Below are 8,192 nucleotides of genomic sequence, written 5' to 3' on the forward strand. Positions count from 1 at the left end.
CGCTATGAGTCGGTACCAACTCGATGGCACCTAACAACAACAACAACAACAGTGCTGATGTGGCACTTCTAGGATCAGCACTGGGCTGCGAACCACAACATCGGCAGTTCAAACCCACTAGCTGTTCCTTGGAAATCCTATACAATGTCACTATGAGTCAACTCAACAGCACTTAACAACACTAGACCACAAGGTCAGTTTGAACCACAAGGTCGGAGGTTTAAATTCACCAGCAGCTCCTCAGAAACCCTACACAGATTGCCATGAGTCGAAACTGACTCAACAGCACTTAACAACAACAACAATCATTAGGAGAGGAGATCACCAGGTCTTTCTTCTACAGAGCAGAAGGTGAGTTCGAACCACCAACCTTAGTTTAGCAACCAAGAACTTAACCACTACACCACCAGGGATTCTTGTATGGCTTTCAGGGCTCACTAAACACCCCAAGCACTGCTTACCATAAGGTCAGGGGTTCAAACCCACCAACTTCTCCTCCGAAACCCTATGCAGGGTTGCTATGAATGGGAACCAACTTGACTTGACAACAACAAAAACACAGGACAGACATCCATACACCAGTCTTCAAAGCCGCATTAGACACACTTGTCCAGAGAGGACACCAACCCAAGTGTCCCTCCACAGATGAATGGATAAACACCATGTGGTCTGTCCACACCATGGAGTATTAGAGCTGAAGTTCGGATACGTGCTACCATGTGAACGAACCTTGTACACATTATGCTGAGTGACAGAAAAGAACCAGGATCGTATAATCCCACTTACAGGAAATATCTACAACAGGCAAGTGGGTGGAGAGCAGAGTTTATCAGTGGTTACCAAGGTTGGATGGGAGGGAGGGGACTCAACACTTGGGGAACACTGAACTCCCATTAAGGGTAATGGAAATATTGGGGAGGGACAGATAAGGTCAACGGTTACCCAACATGACGAAGATAATGGACATCACTGAGCTGTACATGTACAAGATTGTTGAAATCCAAATATTTGGTTACGTATTTACAAGGATCCCTGGTGGCACCATGGCTAAGCATTCTGTGGCTAATGAAATGTCAGTGGTTCGAACTCACTAGGCACTCTAAGGGAGAAAGATGTGGCAGTAGGCTTCGGTAAAGATTGACAGCCTTGGAAATACCTGTGTCGTACAGGGTCTCTATGAGTCAGAAATGGAACAGCAGCAATGGAAATACACAAGAAAATAACAAAGAGTATCGCACTCGGGTTCCAGTTCATGCATGCATGAGCTTATTCCAAACAAAGCATGCTTAAACATGTTTCTGCAATCAGTGACTGGCTGCATCAACTTCTCTCAGGAATACACTTACTTGGGGGCTTTATAAGCAAAGTCTAATCAAGGCAGAGAAGGAGCTCTGGTAGCGTAGTGGTTACGAATTGGGCTACGAACCTTAAGGTCAGCAGTTCGAGACTACCAGCCACTCCCATGGGGGGGCGGGGGTGGGGAAGAAGAGGCTTTCTGCTCCCGTAAAGATTTACAGCCTCGGAAACCCTGTACAGGGTCGCTATGGGTTGGAACCAACTCGACGGCACTTAACAACAACAATCAAGGCAGAGCGGTCAGTTCAGAAGGTTAGGGTGACTGTTTGGGGGGACTCCAAAGGGGTAATCATCACAGATTTGTCTCAAAGGACACAGCATGATCATGAGGGTTAAATAGGAAGAAGTTTTAAGGAAGGTAAAACCCACACTGGTGAGAAAGACAGGAACGTTGCATTGCGCAGTTGTTTTCCATCACGACAACGCGCCTGCTCTTTCTTTACAAGTAACAGGGGCTGTCCAACCAGAACGCTGTTGGGAAACCTTACCGCGTATACGCCTGACCTTTCTCCCACAGACTTCTTTTTGTCCCCAAACTCAGAGAACATTTCAAAGTAACACCATGTGAGTCCATCAAAGATGTGCCAGCTGCCATTTTGGTTCACGTAAATAGAAGAGCACAGAATTCTTTGGGGGAAGGGTTAGAGAGATGGGAACACCACTTCAGAAGTCTAGAGACATAGATGCAGGAGGTGTTGAGAAACAATAGCTTCACATTTTGATTTTTTTAAAAAAGGTTTCTATTATTGATAGAGTAGTGGTTACGAATCGGGCTGCTAACTGCAAGGTCAGCGGTTCGAAACTACCAGCTGCTCCGCGGGAGAAAGATGAGCCTTTCTGCTCCCATAAAGATTTACAGCCTTGGAAACCCTGTACAGGGTCGCTATGAGTCGGAACCGACTCCACGGTACATAACAACAACATTACTGTTGTGGTGCTGTAAGGTAAGCACTGGACTGCTAATCACAAGGTTGGCAGTTCAAACTCACCAGTCACTCCTCTGAAACTCTATACAGGGTCACTGAGCCAACACTCACTCACTTAAGACACTTAACAATAAAAATTTTTGATTAATAAAATAATACTTTTTTACTTAACACAATCAAAAACAAAGTATCTAGACCCCTCAACATCCACCAACTCTTTTCCCCTCTTGTGTTTCTCAGCAATGTTTCCAAACCATCATCTTGACCCAACGGATCATTAAATTAGTTTAATAAGCTGTGGTCAGCATTTCTTAATGAAATGAGATAGAACAGGATCAAAAGTGTCAGAAAACTTTCCTTACACTAAGATACTCTTTCATGACCATTTAAGTCATACACACTTATGTTGTTGTTGTTGTTGTTAAGTGCCTTTGAGTAGGTTTCAACCCATAGCGATCCTGTATAGGGTTTCCGAGGAGCAACTGGTGAGCCTGAACAGCCAAATACTGCAGTTCAAACCGACTATGCAGTCCATTGCATTAACCCACACCTATGAATATGGATATGAAGATAAATACATGCCTGAACAGAGGTTCTTTATAAAGGGCATTTTTTACTGTGGGTCAAGGTGAAAATACTTTAACAGCCACCAACATAGCTGAAAGGTTCTTGACAAATCTGATCACAGCCTCCTTCCAAAGCACAGGAGAGCATACAAAGCTAGGCACGCTATGTCTGGCCCAATAGGGGTAACGTCATGTTGTTGTTGTTAAGTACCGTCCAGTTGGTTCTGACTCATAGCAATTCCACGTGCAGCAGAGCTGACCACTGCCCTGTCCAGCACCGTCCTCACCATAGTTACTTTGTGTGAGTCCATTGTTACAGCCTCTGTGTCAATTCATCTCATTGAGGGTCTTCCTCTGCCTCACAGACCCTCTATTATTTTACCAAACATAATGTCACATCAAGGAGCTCTGGTAGCGTAGTGGTTACGAATCGGGCTGCGAACCTTAGGGTCAGCGGTTCGAAACTACCAGCCGCTCCGCGGGAGAAAGATGAGGCTTTCTACTCCCGTAAAGATTTACACCCTCGGAAACCCTGTACAGGGTCGCTATGGGTCGGACCCGACTCGATGGCACTTAACAACAACAACAACAACAATGTCACATCTGCCTCAAACGTATGATTGTTATTGGTACCTGCTGTGGAGTCAATTCCAACCCATGGCCACCCCAGAAGTGTGCGACGTAGAGCTGTGGGCCATGGGATTTTCAAAACTGAGACCTTTTGAGCGCAAGTTACCAAGTCTGTCTTCAAAGGCACCTGTGGCTATAAAATAAACATCACCAGGAGGAATGTGTTCCTTAAGACAATCAACTATTAGACCAAAAAGGCAACATCTCCCCAAAAGCAGGAGGAGAAGGTAAGGAGGGGCAAGGGACCCCGATGAATGGGAACGGGGAGCCCAGAGTGGACATGGGGAGAATGCTGACCTATTGCAGGGATCTGTTAGCACGGGACATTTATGTCTGAACTATTGACTAGAAAACGTATTTGCCATGCAAACGTTCAGCACAATAAAGTGTTCTTATTTTGTTGTTCCAAGGGGACTGCTAAACAAGAAAATGAAAAGCTGCCTAAAACCAGGATTCTATGAAAGAAGCCCTAAATAATAATTGTAGCAGTGTGCTCTTGCTATGGAACCCACAGAGACAAAAAATAAAAACAAAATCTAGCTGTACACAATAAAATTGAAATGCTCTTGTGTACTGCTCCAGCAAAATTTCAAATCATTAAAATCTCATTATCCTAATAATATGTTCTCAAGATGAATTTAACTAAAGCACACTCTACTAACAAAGGGCAGACAATCTCCAACGCAGCAGCAGAAGGTATTGGAAGATGACCCTCTTGGGTGCGGTGTTTCCTCACCCCGTGGCTGTAAGTAGCGGAAGTCTGGGAACAATGGGCCAGAGCAGGCACTTAACTGCAGAAACTAAAGGTACTTAGGGGATGCATGCACCTTGATTGGTCCTGAGCTCTGGGTCCTACTGCTGTTAAAGTTGTTTATTAAATGGAAACAGCTATCCAAATCTGTTATGCTGGTCTCTTTACATTTCTCTTTTCGACAGATTTTCACCTTTCAGAGCAGTGTTAGGTTTACAGAAAAATTGAGCAGAATGGACAGATATTTCCATATATAAGCCCAGCCCCCAGCCCTGCTTGGCCACAGTTTCTGCTGGTACTAACTTCTTGCAACCCTGTGATACATTTATTACAATGGAGGGACCAGTGTGTATACATTATTGTTACAAAGCCAAGCCCACAGTTCACATTGCAGTCTGGTAATACTGTGCTTTGCTTTATTGGGCTTTGTAGATCCTGTGGGGTGTTTTTTTTTTGTTTTTTTACAAATTCACAGTTGGTAGCAACCCTGTGTGGACCAAGGCTACTGGCATCATTTTTCCATCAACACAGGCTCACTTGGAATCTCATGTTGGGAAATTCTCACAAAATTTCATAATGCCCACTTCATGCTGTTGTTGTTGTTAGGTGTCATCGAATCGGTACCGACTCATAGCAGCCTTATGTACAGCAGAACGAAACACTGCCCGATCCTGGGCCAACCTCACTATTGTTGCCACGCTTGAGCCCATTGATGCTGCCACTTGGCCAATCCATCTTGCCCACTTCATAGAATACTGCTTTTCCTGGAATGGCTTACAGATGGAGTCATATAGAGTGACTAGTTTCTTTTCAGACTAGCTTCCTACACCCATCAGTGTGCATGCAAAGACCTCCTATCTTTCTGTGGTTTGATGATGTTAAGTTCCAGAGAGTCAGTTCCAACTCACAGTGGCCCTGTATAGGATTTTTAAGCAGCAGCTGGTGGGTCTGAAGCACCAACCTTGTGGTTAACAGCCCAGTGCTTATCCTACAGTGCCACACCAGGACTCTGTGGCTTTAATAGCTCGTTTCCTGGTCTATTACTAAGTACCACTCCATTGTATGAAATAGCACAGTTGGCTTATCTGTCCACATATGGAAAGTCAGTTCTTAATACATGTTTATGATACCTGCCCATTGACCCCCCCACCCACACCCTGGCCTCCCTGGCCTGCACGTCTCTGCTTTGCAGATAGTCCGCTGAGGTATTAGGAGGAATAACACCGATGATGAAGCCAGAATGAGAATGACCAGGTCACACGAGGCAGGTGTATTATGTGTCAGGCCCATGACGTTTCAGTGTCAAAATTTTCAAATGAATGGAAACAATAAAGGAACACCTGCACACCCCACCCTTCCTAAAGTCCACAATTACATTTTCTCTGTCTTGTTTTATTTATCATGCCTTCATCCATCCCTTTATCAATTCAGCAATGCATCTAGCTTTGTTCCCTAGTACTGCAAAGGTAGAGTCCTGCCTGGTACAGCACTGTAGGATAAGTACTGGACCTCAAGGTCAGTTTGATCCACAAAGTCTGAGGTTCAAACTCACCAGTCGCTCCTCGGAAACCCTACGCAGGGTCGTTATGCATCAGAACTGACTCAACAGCACTTAACAACAACAATCACAAAGGTAGTGGCTTTAATACAACATAAATGTATTATCTTTCAGTCCTGGAGGTAAGACAGAAGTTGGAACTAAGTTCAACTTGCTTAAAGCCAAGGTGTGGGTCAGGATGTGTTCATTTAGGGAGTATCCCGGACAGAATCCATTCCTGCGGCTTTCCCAGCTTTTAGAGGCCAACCAAGGAACCCTGGCAGCCTAGTGAGTTACATGTTGGGCTGCTACCAGCAAAGTCAGCAGTTCAAATCCACCAGTCACTCCTCAGGAGAAAGATGAGGCTTTCTGCTCCCGTAAAGATTTACAACCTTGGAAAACCCTATACAGGGTCGTTATGAGTCCAAACTGACTCCACGGCACATCACCAAAGGTCATCCGTATACCTGGGCTGGTGGGCCCACTACACTGACCTCTCTTGTCTCCATAGTGGTAGTTGGTGGTTGTGTGCCAACAAGTTGGTTCCAAATCACAGTGACACCATATAGGGTTTCCAAAGCTGTAAATCTTTACGGGAACAGAAAGCCTCATCTTTCTCCTACGGAGCGACAGGTAGACACAGCTTTCTCCTACAGTGAGACTTTTACCTTCCTCTCTGAGGACCTTTGTAATGAATTAAACTAGACCCACCTGGGTAACCCAGGCTAATCTGACCATCTCAAAGTTCTTAATTAATAATATCCACAAAGTCCCCTTACCAGGTAAGACCACATACTCCAGGCCCTGGCGATGAGGATGTATGTCTCTTTTGCAGGGGAGTAAGGTACATCATTCAGCCTACAACACCATCACATTTTTTATGTTGTTGTTGTTAAGTGCAGTCAAGTCAGTTCTGACTCCTAGCAACTCTGTATAGGGTTCCCAAGAAGCAACTGGTGGATTTGAAACACCAACCTTGTGCTCCAAACTGACCTTCAAGGTAAATTATAGACATCGGTAGCTTTCTCTCTAAATACGCACTGGGAGTTCAGGTTTTTAGTTCTTTTCTTTTATTACTTTTGAGGTAAAACGTCCGTACAATGAGAGGCACCAATCTTACGTACATTTACAGAGCTTTACAAACGCAGGCACCGGGTAGATGTATAGCCGCAGGAACCCTATACGGGCTCACTAGGAGTCCACTCCATTGCTGCAGGTTTGGGTGTGGTATAACCCCATCAGGACAGAGAGACCTTCACAGTAACAGAACACCTCCTCCTGCCTGCAATCCGAGACCTCACCTGCGTCCCCTGAGGCAATCATCCAGAATTCGTTTTGTCTGTTCCAGAACTTCTCATTACTGGGGTCTCACAGTGTCTGTTCCAGAACTTCTCATTACTGGGGTTTGGGAGCTTTATTCGTCATGGTTCTCTAAAAGATACAAAACTAATAGGAGACACATCGAAATACAGAAATATAGATAGACACAGTGCTGTTGAGTTGATTTCAAGTTGCAGCGACCCTATAGGATAGAGCAGACCTGCTATCTAAGGGTGGGAGGCAGCGGGGGAGAAAGTCACTAACCAGACAGTGTGGCTGTTGTTGTTATGCGATGATGAGTCAGTTCTGACTCATAGCATCCTGTGTAGGGTTTCCAAGGGGCAGTTGGTGGGTTTGAACCACCCATCTTAGGGTTAGTGGTCCAATTCTGATTCCACAGCACCGCACCAGGGCTCCAGATGAGCAAAGTTAGTTCAACATGACAGAGGTAAAGGAAGACACAGGAGATACGCAAGAAAAAAGGGCAAGTATGAGGCCGTGCAGCCAGAGTGCTCATTGAAGGGATGGCCAGACTTCGTCTCTCATACTTCAGACATATTGTCAGAAGGGACCAGTCCCTGGAGAAAGATATCATGCTAGGTGAAGTGGAGAGTCAGAGAGAAAGAGGAAGACCCCCAGCGAGTTAGATTGGCAAAGTGGCAGCATCAATGGGCTCAAGCGTGGCAACAATTGTTAAGTTGGTCCCAGGACCGGACCGGGCAGTGTTTCGTTTTATTGTGCATAGGGTCGCTATGAGTCGATACCAACAGCATAATAAATTCTGGTGTGGGGCTGAGGTGCTAACCACGAGGTCAGTGGTTCAAGCCCACCAGTCACTCCTCAGAAACCTGATTCAGGGTCACTATGAGTCAGAACTGACTCGATGGTACTTAACAATAACAACATAATAATAAATTCTAGAACATACCCAATCCTGCAACAGCAGTAAAAACAAACTGTATCTGTGAATGAATGCAAAGGTAGATATGTTTGTGAATCAGGTGTGGGAGGCCAGATGAGATTACACAAAGTGCATGCTGTGAAGTGCTGTCGAGTCGGTTCCGACCCATAGCGACCCTGAACAGGGTTTCCGAGGCTGTAAATAA

The 8,192-nt window shown here is 45.2% G+C and overlaps 1 protein-coding gene across 1 annotated transcript in view; it reads right to left on the reverse strand.

Annotated features, from left to right (window-relative positions):
• The window catches only part of PARVB (parvin, beta), a 179,319-nt gene that overhangs the window by 153,367 nt on the left and 17,760 nt on the right, over nucleotides 1-8,192 (reverse strand). The gene's annotated exons all lie outside the window — the stretch shown is intronic.

The sequence above is a fragment of the Chrysochloris asiatica genome, unplaced genomic scaffold, assembly GCF_000296735.1.
Source record: "Chrysochloris asiatica unplaced genomic scaffold, ChrAsi1.0 scaffold00097, whole genome shotgun sequence".
Classification (NCBI taxonomy): Eukaryota; Metazoa; Chordata; class Mammalia; order Afrosoricida; family Chrysochloridae; genus Chrysochloris; species Chrysochloris asiatica.